General features: G+C 38.3%; 1 protein-coding gene across 2 annotated transcripts in view; it reads left to right on the top strand.

Moving 5' to 3' along the window:
- The window catches only part of IFT54 (intraflagellar transport 54), a 175633-nt gene that overhangs the window by 23174 nt on the left and 130438 nt on the right, over nt 1–22021 (top strand). The gene's annotated exons all lie outside the window — the stretch shown is intronic.

Genomic DNA, 22021 nt, shown 5'->3' with positions numbered 1-22021 from the left:
TTCCTACTTGGAACATAATACTCACTTTTGAAAACACCAAACCACCAACAGTGATATAAGCGGGCTATCTTAACTGCCCAGTTAAACCCTACATCCCAAACCTATTACTCTGCTACAAGCGCCAGAAGTTTGGGCACTCACAGACAGTCTGCAGGCACCTCCATAGCCAGGTGGGCAGGAGCAACAGTGCATAGCACACGCTTCTTGATTAGACCGGGGTTTGAGTCTGTGACCACCAAATATGGAGGATGCGGAAAGGTCAGGGAATGACAACCGCATATCCCTGGAGCAATATGGCCTTAGTTGCTAATGCTCCTAAAAACCAAATAACAAACAAACAAACAGTCTGCAGAGGAACAGTTGCCTGTGCCACATGTGGATACACTGCACACATTAGTACTGACTGCACGGCTACAACACCAATCTATCTTAACTGTAAAGAATCACCTCCAGCATATTCCAAGGAGTGTCCCCTTTGGAAACATGAAAAAAAAGATATAGTGGTACAAAACTGAATATAATGTAACCTACCAAGTAAGGTACTAGCTGAATGGGCGAGGTCACTATTGTCCCCAGTAACAACACACACCAAATGAAAAACAAACAAAGCAAAGCCATAAATATTCCAATCACAGTACAACCAGATGCCACAGCAGAATACCACAGTATCTACCACTCTTGACTCAAATCAAACAGAATACATGGACTCAGAAGACAATTTAAATCAAGATGAACAGGTTTTAGAACTGGTCACCAATGAGGATATGGATACAGGGAAACTTTATTTCCCAAAGAAAGGGAAAGGTAAACTTGAGTGATGTAATCTTTCTGTCCCTCGAAAATAAATCAAGGGTTCCACTAAACCCAAATATAGGCAGTTCCCACTTTACGATTTCCCAGGTTTACGAGTTCTTTTTGTAAAGTATCAAGTATGAAAATATGAACATTAATTGCAATAAATAAATGCTGCTAAACATTCATAAATACGGCATTTAAAACCACGCACTTAGCTGTACATTACTACTGTGTGTTATTGTACTACTATGCATACATTTTTTGTCCAATTCAATGAATTTTGGAAAGAATTCTATATTTTAGATGCAATCAAAATAATAAAACGAATCTGAGACAAAATTACAGAGAAGAATATGAAGGGTGTTTGGAATAAACTGTCCTCAGTTTATTGATAATTTTGAAGGATTTCAAGAACCAGCAGAGATTGTACAAAATGAAACAGAAGTGGTCGTTAATTTTGCTAATCAATTGCAGCTTGAGGTTTCTGCAACTCATGTTACTGATCTGCTTCAAGCACACAATGGAGAGCTCATAAATGAAGACCTTGAAATAGCAAAATGTGAAGAAGCTGAGGAAGAAGATTTAACAGCTGAAACTCTTGTTCGTTCCTTCACTGTCATGGCGCTTGATGAAGCTTTTCAACACAGGTAAAGCAATTGAGATTTTCCAGTCACGAGATTCAAATTTCGAGCACATTAGAAAAGTTGCTACAGATTTCAAAAATGCTTATGCATGCTATCGTGAAATTTATAAAGAAAAGAGAAGACTGTCTTGGAAACAAATGACTATGGAAGCATTTCCAAAGAAGACAACTCCTTGTTCTACCAACAAACCAACTACGAGAGCCGAGCTAATGATGAGTGTTGCATGTAGTTGATGATGATGAAGAATAAACATTCTTTAACATTTCTATGACAAATAATAATTTGCAATATAATTTGCTTGATGTTTAAAGGCTACGTTTTCATTTCTTTGGATAGATAAATCATTGTTTAAGCATAAACTATTGTTTTGTTGACCTTTATTTAACATTACTATGGTCAAATTTTATTTTTGAGAATTTAACCCCTGTTTTTAACATTGTGTATAGGAAATAAATTCTCGCTTTATTAGTGCGTGCTAGGAATGAATTAACTTGTAAAGTCTGGAACTACCTGTAATGCTCACCTTCTTACAGTGGAATTGCAGAGGCTGTCGTAGTAATTTGTTCGACATCCTAGATCTCCTTTCACAATATGACCCTATTGCCTTTTGTCTACAGGAAACCAGTCTAACACCAAATATAATTGTTTCCCTTTGGAAACACAATTCATTGGCATGATTGTGTTCCACATAATCCGAAAAATCTTTCATTGGTGAGGTAGATTTGAGTGTCCTTTAATCCAGATTTCTATGACTGGATTAAAGAACACTCAAAAATAATTAATGCTACCACTCTCCAACTCTCACTCCATCCCCCCCACCTCAAAAAAGGAAAATTGAATATTTTTTAGTTAAAAATTAAACTTTTTGTTTGTTTTTTAGATTTTGGTTTAAAAATTATACTTTTCATACTGACTATAAATATTTGCAAATTTTAGTTTAATTTAGAATTTAAAATATTTAATGGCAAACCATGGCTTTCTATGGGGAAGTATTGATATGGATGATATAAAAAGCATGAATTGATCCAAATATTTTAATGCAAGCTTAGTGCATTAATTGACATCAAGCTAAAGTAATTTTAGGTAGATGAAAAAAACAAAAAAAAACATGCTGCTTTAATAGCTAGAAATCATTCACATTGAATATATTTATACTACTTCGAGTAGCCTTAAGAACTTTTATTTTTAATTTTCTCAGAAAAATATAAACAATCATCTTTAAAATTGAAGTAGATCATTAGTTCGCTTTTTATGAGTGAAACTGAACATCTATTTTGCCCATCCCTCCACTTCGAGTTCATTACACTAAAAATCCTTTCTGAATTTGCCGAAGTCTCTGGCGCTTAAAAAACACACAAAATGACCTTGAAAATATTTGAAAGCATAAAATCAACACTTCAAAATTAAATACTGTTGACTCAAAGTACTCGAACAAGCTTTAAAATTTTCAGAGGTTGACACAGTTTCATAATTTGTTTTCAGTACTGAAACCTCATCAGAAAAATCATTCATATCCAACTTTAGTTTTTCTATTAATTTAAAATATTCTGCTACTTAAACAAATGAGTCATAGTTAGGACAACCATTTTTAAAGCTTAATTTGCTGAGTTTCAAAAAAGTGGTATTTTCATTAAAATTTAATTTCTTTCCTAAATGTTTCAATGCAGCATTATAAAATGCTTTGAAATCATTTATTACTGTTCTTTTAACTACACGGTCTAATTTCTGAAAATGCTGATTGAAGTTGATACTCAAAAAATTCTTGATCAAGACGATTCTTCTGTGATTTTTTTAGATCATTCATTATATAAAAAAATCACTGGCACACGTTTCATTCTTTTCAAGCTCTTTTATTGCTTTGCAAATTATATCAATTGCATACATTGAGAAAAGAAAATATAATTCTATAATTTATAGGGACCTCTGTCGAATATTCATTAATTTGAAGGATTTTAAAAAGCTGTTTGGAACAGTCTTTTGGTTTGCTTACAAAATAAAGACTCAAAGCCTTCCATGAAAGCAACATTCATTGTATACATGGTTGTAAAGAGAGCCGTGCCTTAAAATTTTCTTAAATTCTGTTTTGGCAAACTCATGCAATTCTTTAAGGTTATCCCTTCTTTTAGCTGAAACAGAAAAATGACCATATATTTTCAAGATGATATTTTCTATATCAATATCTAAATTACTGAAAGCATATTTAGCTAAATTATGAATAATGTGAGCATGGCAGTTTGCTTTAATTGTGTCTTCCTTTAATTTCTTAATATTTTGGAATAAGGATTTATTACTCCCAAAATTACAATTTGCATTGTCTGCACTGAAGCTAGATACCCTTTGCCAATCCAATCTTAAATTACTCATTGAATATTTTAGGTACTCAAACATTCCATCTGCACTTTCATCAGCATTTTCAAAAAAATCAACTAAATAATTTGTAGGACCATATTCTTTGTTGAAGTACTGAATTGACAAAGGAAACATTTTCATATTCTTTCTATTAGAAGCATCAATCTGTAAACAAAAAAATAATGGTGGATCATGATGTTTTAAATAATCCAAAACAATTTGCAATGCTTTTTTACCTAAAACATTACAAACAGTGGCAGCAGATTTAGTTCTTCCACATGATATTTTCGTGCAATTTTTGAATCATTGTAAAGTTTAGAGTTCAATTTCATGGTACAATCAAAGGAGTTATAAAAATGGCGATGCTTAATTGAATGATAAATATTAGTTATTTCAGCTGCAGTAACTAAATCCTCTTTTGTATCTTTTTCACAAAAAACCTATCAAGAAAATTTGAAGAATTTGCTTATTTTTGAGCTTGTAAGTCAATTTGCTGAGTAACTGCTAAGATGCCCATATAACCAACTTTAAATACATTTCTGCATAGGAGACATCTCGCCTCATGAGATCATTTGTTGAAGCTAGCCATTTGTATTCTTGCTCCCAATTTTTGTTATTAGAACAAAGCCTCTTCTTCTGTTTTGGGGGAAATACCATTTTGGATGGCTAAAAAATAAAATATGTTTGTATATAACATGAAATATGTAGGTGCCTTGCCTATAACAGTGTAAATGAAATAGATAAATGTTTCTTTGTAAAGTTATAGGAAAAACAGTTTTAAACAAAGCCATTGAACTCCATATTATAAAAAGTGATTTTTCTGATACCTGTGATTTTATTAATTATCTACCAGTCGCACGATTTTCGTGAAAATCAGATCATGGCCACACAGATGCAAGTTTTTATGCTTTGTCAGAAAAAATATAATTTCATTGAGAAGTATGAAATTAAGTTCATGGTGTTCATGAAGCTACATATATGAGCCAGAGAGGCTAGAATAGGTTAAGATTATCTCTTTATGATTCATTTCTCAGTGGCGGATTTTGCATTTGAGGGGTTTTTTAACATATTCCCTGTAAAAGTTTTGAAATGAAATTGTAAATTTTTGTTGGTTTGGGGGACTCTGCACATGTTGGGTTCGAAGCGTACCCCTCCTATGCCTGTGCAGAAATCTGCCACTGCCATTACGAGGCACAGGCATTGAAAAATGAAAATAATGGACAAATTGTGTCCTTTCTTGTTTCAGTAAAGGACAAGGACAGTTTGGCTAAAATAAAGGATTGTCCTTCGAAATAAAGGACATCTGGCAACCCTAGGCAGCGGTGATAATCAACTCTCAGATACCCTCAAAACCAATCCCACTAAAAAAAAAACTTGAGGCAGTTGCTGCATGGGTCAATGTTAACTTTGATTTAACCATAGTCTCATTATACTTGCCACATAACCAAAATATATGCTATGCAGACTTAGAAGAATTAGTGATACAACTTTCCAAACCCTACTTCATTCTAGGAGACCTTAATAGTCACCATCTGTTATGGGGAAACTACAAACAGGACAAGCGTGGACAAACTATCAAACAATTATTTGATCAACACAATCTGATAGCTTAGCTTTAAATAATGGAGAGTACACTTATACTCATCTTCCTATAGGATCTACTTCAGTTATTGATATCTTTCTATGCTCAGTGACCATATATCCTCTATTTGGATGGACTATTCACAGCAATCCACTGGGCAGTGATCATTACCCTGTGATATGCCGCATTGATACAAGTGTTCCTCACCTTTCCTACCGAATTGCCAAATGGAACTTTTCTAAAGCTGAATGGGATGTGTGCTAGCAGCTAGCAACACTAGAAGAAAAGCAGGTCCAAGAAACACCCATAAATCTGGCAGTAGAATATATATATATATATAACCAAATACTGCAGGCAGCAAACAAAGCAATTCAAAAACAGTCCACAAAAATATCAGTTTGCTCAAAAGTGTGGTGGAATGATGAACGTAGTGCAGCCAAAAAACAGAAAAACAGCATGGAACATCTTCAGAAAGTTCCCAACAACAACAAACCTCATCCTCTTTAAACAGGCAAGGGCAAAGGCAAAACCTGTTAGGCAGATCAGCAAAAGGGAAGCATGGAGGTTTCACTTCCACAATTACAAGAACAACAAACACCCAAACAGTATAGGCAAAAATACAGTGAATATACGCAAAACACCCACGTGTCAATGGCTCTAATATTACAAAACCAGAGGAGATTGCAAACACTCTTGGCAGGTCCTTCATGGAAATCTCAGCTACAACATCATACTCTGTGCATTTTCAGACATACAAAGTGCAAACTGAAAACACTCAATCAGTTTTGAATCAACATCCAGTTCTGCAGACAATCTCCCCTTCACAATGTCAGAGTTGCACCATGCTCTAGTCTCCACTAAACTCGGTGAAGCAGGGCCTGATGGAATACACTACATCATGATAACAAAACTCACTGAACAGGCCTTCAAGACACTGTTACTCCTATACAACAGAATATTCAAAGAAAACACTTTCCCTGACAAATGGCACCATGCTTATGTTTTGGCATTTCCAAAGCCAGGAAAAGATCCTACAAATCTGCAACATTATTGACCTGTTGCCCTCACCAGCTGTATGAGCAAGGTCATGGAAAAAATGATAAAAGGCAGGCTATCCTGGTTTCTAGCTCTTAATGACCTCCTAAGTCCAGTGCAATGTGGCTTCCTTTAAGGTAGATCCACTCTTGACCTTTCAATTAAATCAGAAATTAACATCCGTGATGCCTTCATATGGAAAGAATACCTTGTCATGGTCCTTTTTGACATCGAAATAGCTTTTGATGCTGCTTGGAGATACAATATAATGCGAAACCTATACGATTTGGGATTATGCAGACACCTACCACAGTTTATCAGAACTTTCCTACACCACCTCTCATTTCAAGTCAGAGTTCACAACCAATTATCTTCAAGATTTATCCAGGAAGAAGGGGTGCCACAAGGATCAGTGCTAAGTGCCTCTCTTTTTAATATAATAGTTAACTCAATAACACATGACCTACCACAAACAATATTTACTACCCTGTGCGCCAGGCCCACCAAACTCAAATCATTCTGGGGCCACCTTGACGAACTACAAATTTCTGCGGGCCACATAAAAAGAAACTTTTTTTTTTTTTTCCCTCGCCTTTTTCCCATTATTATGTGGGGTCAGTGTTTTTTTTTTTTTATTGTTTTGGCATGCAATTTTTACGGCCAGATGCCCTTCCTGACGCCAACCCTCACCCTTTATTCGGGTTGGGAATATGCGGTGGTCATTTCCTGACCTGCCGCATCCTCCGTATTTGGTGGGTACGGGCTCGAACCCCGGTCTAATCAAGAAGCGTGTGCTATGCACTACTGCTCCTGCCCACCTGGCTACGGAGGCGCCAGAACATATAAAAAGAAACTTTTAAAAATAAAAAAATCAAATACTATAAAACTTTTTTTTATTCATTCATTATTATTTTATATCTACATCAATGAGATATTTGCTTTCTTTGTGATCACCAAATTTTTTTAAAATCTACTTCAATATTGATAGTTGCACAACTTAATTGATTTGTTATTGAAGCTTGAGTTTTACTTTTAATAAATTTGATTTTTGAAAAGAAAATTTCTCAAACATATGTGGATCTGAAGGTGCAAAAAATTTTTAGTGCAAAAAATCTTAATTTAGGATACTTTTCCGGTGTCACATATGTGTTGTAAAAGTTGATTTTTGATGTCTTCGCGTGAATGTGTTTTAATTCATTGTTGCACTGTAAATCAATTACTTCCATCTGCAGAGTTTCTGGTTTGAAGAAGGGAATGAGTGGTGGGGATTCGGAGAAGTACAGCTGGTCTAGTTTTATATTTCTCGTTATATATCGTGCTTAGTGCAGCTAGTGAATTATTTCACACAGATGTTGTGTTAGTAGTATACAAATCATCTGTTGGGCTGGGAAAAATAATGTGGTGGGCCAAGGATTGGCCAGGCCTGCTGTACGCCACTGACATCAATATCACCTGCCATTCACCCAATATGCGAATGATATAATGACAGTTGCAGTGTGCCACCAACAAAATAGATAAATGGTCCCAAAACAATGGATTTCGTCTCTCTCACACCAAAAGACTGTCTGGATACACTTCTGTAGGAAGCATAACATACATCCAGACCCGGAACTTCAACTAGAAAATCAAGTCATGTCAGTGGTCCCTAGTGTCCACTTTTTTGGTGTGATATTTGACCAAAAACTTACCTTCCTTGAACACATAAAAACAAACGCTCCAGATTACCTGTCTTAAAAAGCTTGACATCTTCAAGCTTGAAAGCTTGAAGTATATTGGGATTCGAGAATGAGAGTAGCTCTATGCGGATGAAGTTTTTATGGCTTCAGCTAATAGAGAAATTTTTCTTAAATTTTTTGCTGTTTTATTGATTTAATTTAATTGGCATATTAATTTATTTTCTAGAAATAGCTTTATATTCCTAGTTACAATACTTAGTATATATTGAATTTAGATAGAGATTTTGTAAGTTATTATTTAGTATTGGTTAACTTGTACTGTTCGAAAGTTGCCGCCATTGTAGTATATTAGATCAATATGAAATAGCGTAACATATTGGAGTCTGCTGATGAGGCTACTAGAGACGGTCGTGTTCAAAGCCGCTAAGTGGATTTTTCTTATTTATTGATTTGAAATTATTGTTTTTCTAAAACTTTTGATTTAAATTTAGTAGTATAACATTATTTTGTGATTTTCTGATTAGTTTGGTGTATTTATTCTGTACTCGGCCTTGTAATTGCATAAAAGTATCGGTAAAGGTTTCCACGTGTTTCAACTCCGCTACCGTTCGTAATTTTCCCGCCTTTGTGATACGATAGTTATATACCGTACTAGATAGCGTTAGTTGAACTTCGTTAGCAGTTAAATTGTACGTTTAAATAAATACATATAACGACTTAGATTACAAACGTAATATAATTAATTATATTTAACATAACATAATTAATTATAATTAATTAATAAATTAATAGAATCATGACTCAGACGAGAGCAGAAAAGCAAAAGGCTCAAGCTAATGGAAGTGCTGTGGCTCAGAGCAGAACTGAGGGGGGCAGTTGTCCTCTGACTCACAGCCTTATAAAATGCACTGTTTGCTTGATGTTTGCAGAGCAATCGGGTATGGGACATGATACTGCCAAGGGGGATGTCTTTGTGTGTGCGCGATGCAAGGAGTGTATCGATATCAGGCAACAACTCGGCGTTCTTGTGGGCCTATATGAGAGCTTGAAGGACAGGGTGGATGCCCTCGAAGAAACTAAATTGAGGGGCCCATCAAGCTCTCAGCTGCCCACATCAACACCAGAGCTTGCACTTGGGCATCGCGTGACACAGAGACAACCCCCAAGGCAGAATGCGCTGGTCCCGAAGGAACTAGTAGTTGTTGGTGACTCTTGTCAGGGAAACGGGGAACATGCTTTGTAAAAAAGATAGGTGGAACAGGACCAGGGTATGTCTGCCAGGGGCAAAGGTTGATGACGTTGTAGAGCGAATATCATCTTTTAAGGGCACAAAAGGTGATATAGTTGTACACGTTGACACTAATAATATTAGGAGTAGGAGACTGGCAGAATTACTTAACAAGTACAGGTCACTGTTGAACAAAAGCCGAGAATTAGGGTTGAATTTGAAAGTGTCTGCAATTCTGCCCAGACACGATAGGAGGGAGTATATGATGAGAGCCTTGTCGATCAATTCGGAAAGATTGTGCAAGGCTCAAGGGGTAGAATTTTTTTCAGCCTGGACTGTACTTGTTAACAGGAGAGATTGCTTCTACAGGGATGGGATACACTTAAATAGAAAGGGTGCAAGAATATTTGCTGATGCTATCGAGGCAGTGTTAGGTGGGTCGGAAAACTGCTAGCTTGGGGGGAGACAAAGACCAATAGATTGACAGTAGCCACTGGCAGAGGTGAAAAAGATTCTTGCACTGCTTCTATTAGAATGAGCAGAAGCCTGAAAAACAAGATGCATGGTATTTCAGAGACTGCTGGGAGCCATTGCGGTACAAGTAAACACATGGGTTGTGTCAGGGTAGCTAAGAATAGAAACAGGTGCAGGTATACTTGCGTGTACACCAATGCTAGGAGTTTAGTAAATAAATTTGATGAATTTGAGGTATTGCTCAAAACATCAAAGGCAGATATTGTTGGGATATCAGAGACGTGGTGTCACACAGATATAAGGGATGCAGAACTGCAATTTGGGGAGTACAACGTCTACAGAAAGGATAGACAGGATAGGAAAGGGGGAGGGGTTATGCTATTAGTTAAGAAACACATAAAAACCAAGGAAGTGAAGCCAGTCGACATCGCTGGACAGTGCAGTGTTGAGTCAATTTGGTGTGACATAAGCATTGGGAGATCAAAATTGAGAGTAGGAGTGTGCTATAGGCCTAATGACTCTGATGAGTATAATAAGGAACTGTACAGGGAAATAGAGTGGGCCAGTAAATCAGAGAGTCTTATAATGGGAGATTTTAATTTCCCAGATATTGACTGGAATTTGGGGGCTGGTTACTCACACACTAGCAGGGCTTTTGTGGATTTATTGGATGATTGTTTTCTACATCAGCATGTTCAGGAGGCAACTAGAGGGAGTAATACTCTTGATTTGATTATCAGCAGTGATTCTTCATGCATTAAGAATCTGCAGATAAATGAACCACTAGGTGGCAGTGATCACAGTGTGCTGAAGTGGGATTTACTCAAAGAGGTAACTACCATTGGGGTAAAGGGAAGGGTTATTGCTTCCGTAAAGGCGACTACGATGGACTGAGACAGTATTTAAATTCTATACATTGGGACCAACTGATGATGTTACCAACAGCAAATTCAAAATGGGAAGCATTCAAAGAACTTATCTTTGAAGCTACTAGGCTTTACATACCAACTAAGAAATATTGTTCAAGGTTTAGGCCAAAATGGATGTCAGATGAACTAATGAGGCATATGGCAGAGAAGAAAAATGCATGGGATACTTACAAATTAACACATTACACAGAAGCCTATGATAGATACAAGTTGATATGCAACCAAGTTACAAAGATGGTTAGGCAGGCGAAGGCAGATTACGAGAAATCTTTGGCAAGGGATGCAAAGAAAAACAGCAAAGAGTTCTTTACTTATGTAAACTCTAGAAGGAAGGGGATGAATCAGATTGGTCCACTTGATATTGATGGGTCAACTGTTGATGATCCTGCTCAGGTAGCTAACAAACTAAATGAATATTTTGCATCGACATTCACACATGAGGAGTTATTCAGCAAGGGGAATGCCTGAGGTGTATTCAACTCTAGCAGTAAGCTACAGAATCTTGAAATAACTGGGAGTAAAGTGGAGGAGAAACTGTTGAAGATAAACACAAGAAAGGCACCCGGGGTGGATGGGATCTATCCAGTTATATTAAAGGAGGCAGCAAAGGAAGTAAGCAAACCCTTAGCCCTAATTATGAGAGCTTCCTTGGACACAGGGGAGGTACCCATAGACTGGAAATGTGCAAATGTGACCCCAATTCACAAAGGAGGATCGAAGGCTGACACAAGTAATTATAGACCTGTGAGCTTAACTTCTGTTCCAGGAAAATTAATGGAGGCACTGGTTAAAGAAGCACTGCAGGATCATTTAGACAAGACTTCAGTTATAGCTCAGACACAGCATGGTTTTGTTAAGGGGAAGTCTTGCCTGACCAACTTGATTGGATACTATGATGCAGTCACAAAAGAACTGGATGCAGGGAATAACTTTGATATTATATACTTGGATCTTAGAAAGGCTTTTGATACTGTTGCACATGGAAGACTGCTACACAAATTGGAGCAGTGTGACATTGGAGGCAAATTGCTGCTATGGATAAAGGGGTGGTTGAGGGGGAGAAGACAGAGAGTGGTAATCAATGGACACTGCTCATCGTGGACTAATGTTATTAGTGGAGTCCCTTAGGGCTCAGTGTTGGGTCCATTATTGTTTTCTGTATTTATAAATGATATTGATGATGGTATATCAAGCTTAATGTCCAAGTTTGCAGATGATACAAAGGTTGGCAGGGTTGTCAAGGACACTACTGACACTATGCTGCTGCAACAGGATCTGGAAAGGTTGAGCAGATGGGCTGAGAGGTGGCAAATGAAGTTTAACATTGACAAATGTAAAGTACTATACATGGGAAACAGCAACCCCAGAGCAACGTATCAACTCTGTGGTACTACACTGACAGTGGTAGAGAATGAAAGGGACTTGGGAGTGGTTGTGCAGGCAGATATGAAGTTCTCTGAGCAGTGCAGACGGGCTGCAAGAGTAGCTCATGGAGTATTGTCAATGATATACAGGAATTTTTCCAGCAGGGATAAGGAGGTGATTATTCCATTGTATAAGGCAATGGTCAGGCCACACCTAGAGTACTGTATACAGGTCTGGAGGCCTCATTTCAAGAAGGATGTAGAGCTGCTGGAACGAGTACAGAGAAGGGCAACAAGATTAGTGAATGGAACAAAGGGGCGCTCTTACGAAGAAAGGCTTAAGTTTTGCAAATTACAGTGTCTGGAGACTAGGCACCAGCGAGGTGAACTGATAGAGGTGTATAAAGCCTTGAATGGTTTAAGCATGCTCAGTGCTGATGGGATTCTTCCTCTAGCTCAGAAAAATCACCTGAGAGGGCATAAATTCAAATTGAGGAAAGACAGATGTAGGATAGACGTGCGGAACAGACTCCCATCCCTTGTGGTGGAGGTTGATAGCCTAAATAAGTTTAAGGCTCAGCTGGACAGGTATTTTGAACGAACAGAGGGGTGAAGTGGAAGTGGGGGTTTTTTTTTTTTTTGGCTGATGCTGCATAAGCTTGCTTTCTTGCATCAAATGCCTCTACTAATGCTAATGCTAATATATCTTGAACTTTCTAGCGTAAGGTATAATGTAAAACTAGATAGTGTAATACGTAGCACTGTATTAGGAATCCGTTAGATTAGTATAGTATTGTAAGTTAATCAATTAAATTTATAAATCTTATTAATTTTTATTGTTAATTAAATTGTATTTAAATGGAAATCATGTCCCAGGCTACAGCAGCAAAGCAGTGCACAAAGTAGTGTAAGTGCTGTGGTTTGGGGAAGAACCGAAGGGAGCAATCCTCCAACACATTACAGTCTAAAAAAATGTGCAAAATGTGACATGTTTGCAGGCCTTTCTGGAACAGAACATGAACTAGCCACAGAGAATGTCTTTGTGTGTGTGCTAGGCACAGAGAATGTGAAGAAATTAGGTGCCAACTCAGCATTCTGATGGGTATCTGTGAGAGTTTGAAGAGTTGGGTAGATGCCCTCGAAGGAAATAAAATGGGGACCCATCAAGCTCTCAGCTGCCCAACTCAACACGAGAACTCACTCTTGTGCACCAAGCAACACAGCGGCAATCTTCAGGGCAGAATGTGCTGGTCCCACAGGTGCTAGTTATTGTCAGTGACTCAATTGTCAGGGAAATGGGAAATATATTGTGCAAAAAAGATAGGTGGAATAGGACCAGGGTATGTCTGCCAGAGGCAAAAGTTGATGACGTTGTAGAGCAGATATCAGCTTTTCAAGGCACAAAAGGTGATAACATTGTACACATTGGCACTAACGACATTAAGTGTAGGAGATCTACTGATTTACTTAACAAGTACAGGTCAGTGTTGAAAAAAAGTCACGGGTTAGGGTTAAATTTGAAAGTGTCTGCAATCCTGCCCAGACACGATAGGAGGGAGTATATGATGAGAGCCTTCTCAATTAATTTGGCCCTGGAGAAATTTTGCAATGCTCATGAGGTAGAATTTTTCTCAGTGTGGTCTGTGCTTGTTAACAGGAGAGATTTCTTCTAAAGGGATGGGATGCATTTAAATAGAAAGGGTGCAAGGATATTTGCTGATGCTATCGAGGCAATATTAGGTGGGTCGGAAAACTGCTAGCTTGGAGGGATTCGTAGACTAATAGATTAACAGTAGCCGCAGGCAGAGGTGGAAGTGATTCTTTCTCCGCTTCTATTGGAATGAACAGCAGCTTGGAAAGCAGGTTGCTGGGAATTTCAGGAACTGCTGGGAGTCATGAAACAAGTAAATACATGGGTTGTGTTAGAGTAACTAAGAGTAAGAATAGTTGCATGTATACTTGCATGTACACCAGTGCTAGGAGTATAGTAAATAAATATGATGAATTTGAAATGCTGGTCAAGACATCAAAGGCGAATATTGTTTGGATATCAGAGACGTGGTGTTATACAGACGTAAGGAATGCAGAATTGGAATTTGGAGAGTACAATATGTACAGAAAGGATAGACATGACATCATCCAGCTGACTTAGATGAACACTGCAATGTTCAGTCAGTTTGGTGTGACATAAGTACTGGGAAAGGCAAAATAAGAGTAGGTATGTGTTACAGGCCAAATGAATCTCATGAGTATAATGAGCAATTTTGCAGAGAAATAAAGGGGGGCCAGTAAATCAGTGTCTTATAATGGGAGATTTTAACTTCCCAGATATTGACTGGAACTTGTGGGTTGGTCACTCGCACTCTAGCAAGGCTTTTGTGGATTTATTGGATGATTGTTTTCTACAGCAATATGTTAGAGAGGCAACTGGAGGGAATAACACTCTTGATCTGATTATCAGCAGTAATTATTCATCAATTAAGAATTTACAGATAATGGAACCACTATGTGGCAATGATCACAGTGTAGTGATGTGAGATTTACTTAAAGCTGTAACTACCTTCAGGGGTAAAGGGAAGGGTTTTTGCTTTCGTAAAAGTGACTGCAGTGGTCTCAGAGATCTTTTAAATTCTGTACAGTGGGACCAACTGAAGATGTTAGCAACAGAAAATTCTAAATGGGAAGCATTGAAGGAAGTAATCTTGGAAGCTACTAGTCTTTTTATTCCAACTAAGAAATACTGTTTTAGGTTTAGACCCAAATGGATATCAGACGAACTAATGAGACTTGTGGCAGAGAAGAAAAATGGATGCGATTCATATAAATTATCAGGTGACACAGAAGCCTGTGGTAGATATAAGCTAGTCTATAATCAAGTCAAAGGAAGTTAGGCAAGTGAAGACAGAGTATGAGATATCTTTGACAAAGGATGCAAAGAAAAACAGCAAAGATTTACTTATATAAACTCTAAAAGGAAGGGGATAAATAATATTGGTCCATTTGATAGTAATGGTTTGACTGTAGATAATCATTCTCAGATAGCTGCCAAACTAAATGAGTATTTTGCATCTACATTCACACATGAGGAGTTATTCAAGGAGGAGAAGGCCATATGTTTATCAAACTCTAACAGAGAGTTAAATGATTTTTTAATAACTGAGAGCAAAGTGGAGGGGAAATTGTTGAAGTTAAACATAAGAAAGGCACCTGGGGTCGATGGGATCTATCCAGTTATATTAAAGGAGGTGGCAAAGGAAGTAAGCAAACTCTTAGCCATAATTATGAGAGCATCCTTGGACTCAGGGGAAGTCCCCACAGACTGGAGATGTGCAAATGTATCTCTAATTCATAAAGGGGGACAAAGGGCGACACGAGTAATTACAGACCTATTATTTGACTTCTGTTCCAGGGAAAATAATGGAGTCACTAGTTAAAGAAGCATTGCAGGGTCATCTAGACAAGACTGCAGTATGAGTTTGTTAAGGGAAAGTCTTGTCTGACCAATTTGATTGGATACTATGACATGATCACAATGGTACTGGATGCAAAAAATAATTTTGATATCATAATACTTGCAGTTCGGAAAGCTTTTGGTACTGTTGCACATGGAAGACTACTATATAAATTGGAGCAGTATGGCATTAAGGGCAAGTAGCTACAATGGATAAAAGGGATCGTTGAGTGGGAGAAGACAGAGAGTGATAATCAGTGGACACCGCTCTTTGTGGGATAATGTTATTAGTGGTGTCCTCCAGGGTTTCGTGTTAGGTCCATTGTTGTTTTGTATATTTTTCAATGATATTGATGAAGGTATATCAAGCTTAATGTCAAAGTTTACAGATGATACAAAGGGTTTGCAGGCTTGTTAATAACAGTAATGACAGCATGCTGCACTAGAATCTGGAAAAGTTGCACAGATGGGTTGAAAAGTTTGTTTGTTTGTTTGTTTGTTTGTTATTTGGTTTTTAGGAGCATTAGCAACTAAGGCCATATTGCTCCGGGATATGCGGTGGTCATTCCCTGACCTTTCCGCATCCTCCGTATTTGGTGGTGACGGGCTCGAACCCCGGTCTAATCAAGAAGCGTGTGCTACGCACTGCTGCTCCTTCCCACCTGGCTACGGAGGCGCCTGGCTGAGAAGTGACAACTGAAGTTTAACATTGACCAATGCAAAGTACTACATATGGGTAGCAGTAACCCCAGAGAAATGTACCAACTGGGTGGTATTATCTCAGGGTAGTGGAGAATGAAAGAGACCTGGGGGTAATTGCGCAGTCACATATGAAATTTTCTGAGCAGTGCAGACAGGCTGCCAGAGTAGGTCTGGTCATGTGGTCTTTCAATGATATACTGGAATTTTGCTAGCTGGGATAAGGAGGTGATTATCCCCTTTTATAAGGCAGTGGTCAGGCCACACCTTGAATACTGCATACAGGTCTGGAGATCTCATTTTAGGAAGGATGTAGAGTTGCTAGAACGAGTACAGAGAAGGGGAACAAGACTGGTGAGGGGAACAAAGGCTCTTACGAAGTACTCTTACGAAGAAAGGTTTTTTAAGTTCTGCAAATTGTATTGTCTGGAGACTAGGCACCTGCGAGGTGATCTGATTGAGGTGTATAAGGTCTTGAATGGATTGAGCAGGCTCAATACTGATGGAATTCTTCCTCTTGCTTAGATTACAAACCTGAAGGGGCATAAACTTAAATTGAGGAAAGACAGTTATTGAATAGATGTGCGGAAATTTGCCTTTAGCTAGCGGGTGGTTGATTGCTGGAACAAACTTCCATATGTCGCTGTGGAAGTTGATAGCTTAAATAAATTCAAGGAAGAGGTGGACAAACATTTGGAGCAAATAGAGCGTGAAATGGGTTTTTTTTTTTTTTTTTTGACTGATGCTGTATAAGCTTTCTTTCTTGCATCATATGCATCTACTAATGTTAATCTTAAGAGTTCTGTCAGGCACAAGATGGGGAGCCGACCATTACACACTACTACATCTGTACCATGCACTAATACTGTCATGTCTAGACTACGGTTCTGTTGTCTATAGCTATGCTGGACCAAGCACTCTACATTGGCTTGATCCTGGACCCCACAGTCCTCTTTGTCTTGCACTGGGGCATCAGTGCCTATATGCTGAAGCACATGAAACCTCTTTGCAGCTACACATACAAATGCTTTTATTAAATAATGCAGTAAAACTCAAAGGGCATCCAAATCACCCCTCTTGGAATGGACTTTTCTCTCCCAAATCGGAAAACCTTTATAGAGCTTATCCATCTATAAATCCACGAACCTGGATACATCTTTGCTTCCTACAGGCTGATTGACAAATTGACCTTAGTAAGATACAGCCTACTGTGTCTCCTTAGATGTATCATATACTGCTCTTTGACCTTTCATTTCACAGTCTGAGGAAAACACACCTTGTCCCAACAGAACATACAGCAAATTTAACTCTAGAAGGAAGGGGATGGATCAGATTGGTCCACTTGATGTTGGTGGTTTGACTGTTGATGATCCTGCTTAGATAGCTGACAAACTGAATGAGTATTTTGCATCTACATTCACACCTGAAGAATTCTGTAAGGAAGAGGACAGAAGTTTACTAAACTCTAACAGGGAGCTAAATGATTTTGTAATAACTAAGAGCAAAGCGGAGGAGAAATTGTTGAAGTTAAACATAAAAAGGCACCTGAGGCAGATGGAATCTATCCAGTTATATTGAAGGAAGCAACAAGTGAAGTAAGCAAACCCTTAGCCTTAATTATGAGAGCATCCTTAGATTCAGGGGAGGTCCCCATGGACTGGAGATGTGCAAATGTATCCCCAAATGGGGTTCATAGGGTGACACAAATAATTATAGACCTGTTAGTTTAACTTCTGTTCCAGGGAAAATAATGGAGTCACTGGTTAAAGAAGTGATGCAGGATCACCTAGACAGGATTGCAGTAATAGTTCAGATATAGCATGGATTTGTTAAGGGTAAGTCTTGTCTTTGATTGGATACTAGGATGTGGTCACAAAGGAACTAAATGCAAAAAATAATTTGGATTTCAGGAAAGCTTTTGATACTGTTCCACATGGAAGACTGCTTTACAAATTGAAGCGGTATGGCATTAAGGACAAGTTGCTGCAATGGGTAAAGGGATGGTTGAGTGGGAGACAGCAGAGAGTGATAATAAATGGACACTGTTCTGTGTGGACTAATGTTATTAGTGGATCCCCCAGGATTTAGTGCTGGGCCCATTGTTGTTTTGTTTTTTTTTCAATGATATCGATCAAGGTATATCAAGTTTAATGTCCAAGTTTGTAGATGATACAAAGGTTGGCAGGGTTGTTAATGACAATAAAGACAGTATGCTACTACAACAGGATCTAGAAAGGTTAGGCAGATGGGTAGCAGTAACCCAAGAGAAATGTACCAACTGTGTGGTACTACACTCAGGGAGGTGGAGAATGAAAAAGACCTGGGGATATTTGTGTAGTCAGATAAGAAGTTCTCTGAGCAGTTCAGATGTGCTGCTAGAGCAGGTCATGGAGTTTTGCTGATCCTATCGATCAGTCCTTTACTACACCTGCATCTGACTTTAAATATATTATAAAGAAACAGTCTTGAGCAATACATCTTGCAGAATCAAGCCAATAACAAACGTACCAACTGTGTGGTACTACACTAAAGGTGGTAGAAAATGAAAAAGACTTGGGAGTAATTGTGCAGTCAGATATGAAGTTTTCTAAGCAATGCAGACTGGCTGCCAGGGCAAGTCATGGGGTTTTGTCAATGATATACAGGAATTTTGCTAGCAGGGAAAAGGAGGTGATTGTCCCTCTGTATAAGGCAATGGTCAGGTCATGCCTTGAGTACTGCGTACAGGTCTGGAGGCCTCATTTTAGAAACCATGTAGATTTGCTTGAGTGTGTACAGAGCGGGGCAACAAGAATGGTGAGGTGAATGAGGGGATCCTCTTACCAAGAGAGGCTTAAGTTCTGCAAATTGCAGCGACTGGAGACTAGGCACCTGCGAGGTGATCTGATTGAGGTGTATAAGGCCTTGAATGGGTTGAGCACGCTGAATTCTGATGGAATTCTTCCACTTGTTGCATAATTGAGGAAAGACAGATGTTGAATAGATGTGCAGAAATTTGTTTTTAACCAGCTGGTGGTTAATTGCTGGAACAAACTTTCATCTGTCATTGTGGAAGTTGATAGGTTAAATAAATTTAAGGAGGAACTGGACAAACATTTAGAGGGAATGGTTGTGTGATTTTTTTTTTTTTTTTGGCTTATGCTGCATATGCTCATACACTTGCTTTCTTGCTTAACATGCCACAAATACTACTACTACTCGATATAAAAAAAGATCTAAAACAATGGAAGTATAGTATACGTGAGAACCGACATGAAGAAGTCTTACTAGCCCGATTATGAATAGGCCACACACACCTGACACATCTTTACCTGCTTGCAGCCACTGACCCAACACAGTGCACAAACTGCAATGCCCCTCTTACAGTCCAGCATATACTCATTGATTGCCCCATTTATAACAGTGAGCGATGAACTCTCTTTGCCATATATTTAGAACTGAAGACTCAGAGTGTTGCTCATCTCCTAGCAGATACACCGCAGGTGGGCAAAGTGTTTACTTTCCTCAGAAAGATACAACACTATAATGCACTCTAACCTCAACTGCAGTCCATATTGATAAAAAAAAAAAAAAAAAAAAGGTGCATTAAACTCTACCATAGTTAGGTGCATCATGGCCATGTTGCCCTTGTGCCATAAAGCTTCCAAACAAACATCTGGTCACTAACCACCCTTCCAACCTTTGAATCATCAGACTTTCAAACTTTGACAGTTTCCTCTTTATACTCCCTCATCAGTGTCATTAAGGAACAGCAGAAACAAGATAGGCCCAGCAACAATTCTGAACAACACACTTGCTACACTATTTCATTTTGGAGGATGCTCATTTTTGACAATTCTCTGCCTCGTATTCTTAAGCCAGCCGCTGATCTAGCAAAGTGTATTTCATGCAATTCCAGTTTTTTTTTTTAAAGTTTATATAATAACCTTCTGTGGGTGATTGTATCAAAAGTTTTACTATATAGTCTGCTGACTATATTCGGTGCCTCCGTAGCCAGGTGGGAAGGAGCAGCAGTGCATAGCACACGCTTCTTGATTAGACCGGGGTTCGAGCCCGTCACCACCGAATGCGGAAAGGTCAGGGAATGACCACCGCATATCCCGGAGCAATATGGCCTTAGTTGCTAATGCTCCAAAAAATCAAATAACAAACAAGCTGACTATATTCAGCAGACCTCGTCAGCAGACTGGAGAGTCTGCTGACGAGGCTAGTGGGAGCCAGACGTGTTCAAAGCCGCTAAGTGGATTTTCTTATTTATTGATTTGAAATTATTGTTTTTCTAAAACTTTTGATTTAAATTTAGTAGTATAGCATTATTTTGTGTTTTTCTGATTAATCTGGTGTATTTATTCTTTACTCGGCCTTGTAATTGCATAAAAGTATCGGTAAGGATATCATATCCACATGTTACGAGTTGCACTCCGCTGAACGAGAAGTTTTTTAGCCATATTTAGCCGCTTTATTGACCAATTGATACATCAAATTATTTTCTATAAGTAGCTTATAGACCTAGTCAGGATTGTTAGTTTATTCTGAATTGAGTCAGCGAGATTTGGAAGTTAATTAATACTTAATTGTCCGTAGATTTACCGTTCGTAACCTGCGCCATTGTTATATGATACAACGTTATATCCCGAACTAGATAGCATTAGTATAGTATAGTATATAATATAATATTGTCAATTAATCGGCAAAATCTACTAATTTTGTTAAACTTCGTTGTCAATTAAATTGTACTTTTAACCAGTGGTGAGCTATAGTGGGCTCGCATGGGCTCGCAAGAGCCCATTGTTAATTTTTTTTTAAATTTGCGAGCACATTGTTGAGACGATCATTTATTTTACAAATGAAATCCTGGATTCAATTATTGAGTATCCAGAGCCAATACTACGGTGGGATGAGCGGGACCCATTCCCAGCATTTTAATGGTGCAATCGATCAGTTATATATTTTAAAATTGCTTCATTTTTGATTTAATTACAGTCGGATCTCTGATTAACCAACTTCTTTATACCGAATTTTTTTTTTTAAATTCCCATTGGTATTTACATTTAAAATACAGTAGTTTCTGTAGAACGAAAATAATTTCCATGTAACGAACAGATTGGGAGAGACAATTTTGTATGCATTGATCTCACCTCTGGCCTTTAGTTAATTAGAAAGCGCGAATTAAGGGTGAAAGGATTACTGTTCCACAACGTTAGCGATGTTCGTAAAACTTATTCAGTCACATTCCGAGAAGTCGCGCTCGTCAATCTGCTTTCCGTAGCCAGTCAGAGAATTAAGAAGATTCCAGACACGGATAATAGCCTCTGGTCAACCTGTGTTGTGGTTCCCCTTTACTCCGACAAACGGGCGTATGTTTTTCGGAGAAGTTAGTGATCCACGCGTTTCAGTAAATTTCTCCGTCTATGTTGTTTACATTAGCATTAGTAGAGGCATTTGATGCAAGAAAGCAAGCTTATGTAGCATCAGCCAAAAAAAAATAATAAAAAAAAAAAAAATAAATAAAAAATAACCACTTCCACTTCACCCCTCTGTTCGTCCGAAATACCTATCCAGCTGAGCTTTAAACTTATTTAGGCTATCAACTTCCACGACAAGGGATGGAAGTCTGTTCTATCAAGCAACCACCCGCTGGCTAAAGGCAAATTTCCTCACGTCTATCCTACATCTGTCTTTCCTCAATTTGAATTTATGCCCTCTCAGGTGATTATTCTGAGCAAGAGAAAGAATCCCATCAGCAATGAGCATGCTCAAACCATTCAAGGCTTTATACACCTCTATCAGATCAC

Source organism: Mastigoproctus giganteus, chromosome 2 (assembly GCF_048544385.1).
Source record: "Mastigoproctus giganteus isolate SK-2022 chromosome 2, ASM4854438v1, whole genome shotgun sequence".
NCBI lineage: Eukaryota > Metazoa > Arthropoda > Arachnida > Uropygi > Thelyphonidae > Mastigoproctus > Mastigoproctus giganteus.
The sequence above is the reverse complement of the archived record's forward strand: the minus strand, read 5'-3'. Positions and strand labels throughout refer to the sequence as shown.